General features: G+C 61.4%; 1 long non-coding RNA gene across 4 annotated transcripts; it reads right to left on the bottom strand.

Moving 5' to 3' along the window:
• Positions 1-477: 477 nt before the first annotated feature.
• Positions 478-3,074, bottom strand: LOC309868060. Of its 4 annotated transcripts, none has more exons than XR_014313480.1 (4): positions 2,763-3,074; positions 2,063-2,354; positions 1,451-1,539; positions 478-1,169 (listed from the first exon to the last, which is right to left on the bottom strand). It is a non-coding gene; the product is annotated as an uncharacterized lncRNA (long non-coding RNA). The 4 variants fall into 4 exon arrangements; XR_014313481.1 differs by having other exon boundaries at positions 2,063-2,186; positions 2,763-3,063; XR_014313482.1 differs by lacking the exon at positions 2,763-3,074 and having other exon boundaries at positions 2,063-2,546.

Below are 3,074 nucleotides of genomic sequence, written 5' to 3'. Positions count from 1 at the left end.
CCGGTGGCTCGTGTCCCCGCCCGCAGGCCGGAAGGCAGGAACCGCCACGTCCCCCCGAGTGTCCCGCCTGCTCCCAGCGCAGCGGCGGGAGATGGCGCTGGAGACCGGGCGCTGCGCGCGTCCCTGATCCCCGCGGCCCCAGGTGCTCTCTGCCCCGACACGCGCGCCCCTCGCGGGCTCCAGAGCTGGGCCTGGAGATCGCGTCCAGACCCTCAGTGGGGGTTGGGAGGGGGAGGGACAGGGGGCGCGCCGCTGGCGGGAGGAGGGCAGGCTGCGGCGCGGCTGTGTCCCCGTGTCCCCGCTGGAGCTCCCTGGGACCGACCTCCAGGGCCTCGGGGCGGAGTGCTGCCAGGCTTGGCCTCCGATCGGGGACAGCCAGCAGGGCACTGGGCCGGGGTTCCGCGGGTTCTCAGTCTGCGCTTTCGCACTGGCCCAAGCTGCCGGCAATGCTCCGTGGAAGACAATTTCTACACCTGGTTTTCTTTTTAGAATTTTTAAAAAAAGATTTCATTTATTTATTTGACAGACAGAGATCACAAGTAGGCAGAGAAGCAGGCAGAGAGAGGGGGAGGCAGGCTCCCCGCTGAGCAGAGAGCCGGATGTGGGGCTCCATCCCAGGACCCTGGGATCACGACCTGAGCCCAAGGCAGAGGCTTCAACCCACTGAGCCACCCAGGCGCCCCTACACCTGGTTTTCTTATCGGTTTCCATGCTCGCATCCGTCCAGCACTCATGCAGCTCGCCTGCATCTCCCAAGCGCCTGCAGGAAGAGACTGAAGGCAGAGCACGCGGGGATAGGAAAGGAGAGTATGTGGGAATCCTCTGGGGGTCCACGGGGCCCAACGTTCCAAAGCTGCTTCTGCAGGGCCGGTGCTCAAGGACCAAGGCCAAGGCCAAGGTCACATCTCCCACAGTCCCCTAGAAGGGGGGGGGGGTCTCACTGCTGGCTCAAGTGCAAGGCGGGGGAGAGGGGGTCGTGATTTGTGACGCTGCTGCTTTGGGATCCCAGATCGCAGAGCCTTTGACTGAGCTGCTGAGCTGTTGGGCCCTGGAGTCGGGTCCCAAGCTTCGCCTCCTTCAGAGCAACACTTCCAGCCCAGATCTCTCCTTCTGCACTTTTGCCGGACAGGACCCTAGTCTGGCCTGGGAGACGGGCTGCTCTGCCATTCCTGCAAAGGACAATGGGGTGCCAATAAGCCGATTTTCATTTTCTATTCCTAACATTTCCCTTTGTGAAATTATTCTGCCACAACTCTCTCCCGTATGTTTCCTTGTAAAGTCCCTATTCTTTCCCAGGAAGCACTTTCCGCGGGTAGACGCGCTCAGTCGGATCTCCAAGGGTCGCCTCTCTTCTCTCGGGGGGAGCATTTTTCTGTAGGAAAACCCTTCGTGCCTGTCCTGGTGCCCAGGTGTGGAAACAAAAGAAAGCCGGACAAACAGGTCGACCTACCGTTTGGTGACATGAGGGAATTTGAGAGAACGTCTACAACATGGAATGTCTTGCTGACGTCGCTTTGGGTTTCAATGTGCCTCTTTTCTCTGTGGAAAAGTCGTTAACTGCCGGTTACTCATTACCAAGGGTTTGAATGTCTGCAGCTCGAGGTCAGTCATCCAGAAATGCTTCTAAATATATAACTGAAACAACTCAAAAAGGTGTACTTTAACGCCCATAGCTAAATAAGTTCGTTGGGATGGAATGCTGGGAGGTTAGCAAAGCCGGGCACACCGTGCTCCGCCCTCCGGGCAGGTTCTGTGCACCGTGACGGCTCCGCCCTCCGGCCGGATCACCATCCGTCCCCACCGGTAAACGTCCCAGATGTTCCTCCTGACACCGGCAAGACCTCAGTGCCCACAACAGGCAGGGGCCAGCCCAGGCCTTCAACTGTTCCTCTTCCCCCCAGCGACGGGGGATTGACCTCAAAGCCTGAAGCAAGAGCCTCTTCCCACCCAGCCCTGCACAAGCCCTGGGCCTTTCCTCCACAGGGACCTCCCTCGGCAAGGCCACCCCCACCCCGAGGAGGAGCACCCCCTTCCCAGCTTTCTGCAGAGACAACCAAATCACCTGTCAGCACACAGACGGAGCTCACCATCGGTCTCCCGGGCCCCCTCTCCTCGTGGGAGCCTCTCAAATGTGGAGCATGATCTGTCACTGGCTTGGTCCCTTGATAAAGTCTTCTCAGCGGGACCTGAGGGAAGGCTTTTCTGGGGCCAGGGCCCCTCCCCTTTGGTGGCCCCATCCTGGAGGGGCAGGGTGCAGGCAGGAGGAGGGTGGGGACAGGTGGGGACAGCATTCAAAGGCAGGACTGCCAGCGACCAGTGGCTCCAGAGAGAGCCCCTGAGACCAGGGGGCATCCCTGCCGAAACACCAGAGAAGGAGGGGCAGGAGGAAACCCCCATCATGGGCAGGGCCTGGCTCCAGCCCCGCCAGGGACCAGGCTGGCCCCCATGTCCAGGCGTGGGCCCCTGCAGGGCTGAACCCCCAGGGAAAGAACACCAGCCATGTGCAGGATCACACTGTCCCAGACACTGTAGCTGAACCCCGAAATACTGCGGTCACCACATTAAACAGCCCAGTTGGAATGTCACATGCTCAGGCAAGTCCGCAGAGAGAGCCCTGCTGCTGGGGTGTGATGGGACAGGGACTGCTGGCCCCTCGGACCCGGAGGAAGGGGAAGCCCGGAGCAGCGGCCCGCCAGGGAGAGCCCCCAGTGCCTCCCCCACCCCGTAGCCCACCGGAGTGGAGCAGGGCGGCTCCTTCTCACCCTGCATGACCATCCTCGAGCCACAGAAATCCCCGGGGAATCGGCTCAGGCCCAAGTGGACAGAAGCCACTGGTTCCAGACCTGCCCAGGGGACTCTCACGTGTGGCCAGAATGGAGGTCCACTGGGGTCCCAGCGGCATGGAGGGGTCTCCCCGCAGCCCGGCCGGTAGGTCACCGCGGCGAGGACACTTTCACAATGAGGGAAACCATGGGCGCTGGAAAGTCAGCCCAGCTCACCTGCAGGTGCCAGGTGGTGGAAAGGCCCAGGAGGTTCTAGTTAAAGCTCATCAGGCCTCCCAGGCCCCACACAAG

The sequence above is a fragment of the Mustela nivalis genome, assembly GCF_964662115.1.
Source record: "Mustela nivalis genome assembly, chromosome: 6".
NCBI classification, from domain to species: domain Eukaryota; kingdom Metazoa; phylum Chordata; class Mammalia; order Carnivora; family Mustelidae; genus Mustela; species Mustela nivalis.
Note: the sequence above shows the minus strand (reverse complement) of the source record. Positions and strands in the feature narration are given on the sequence as shown.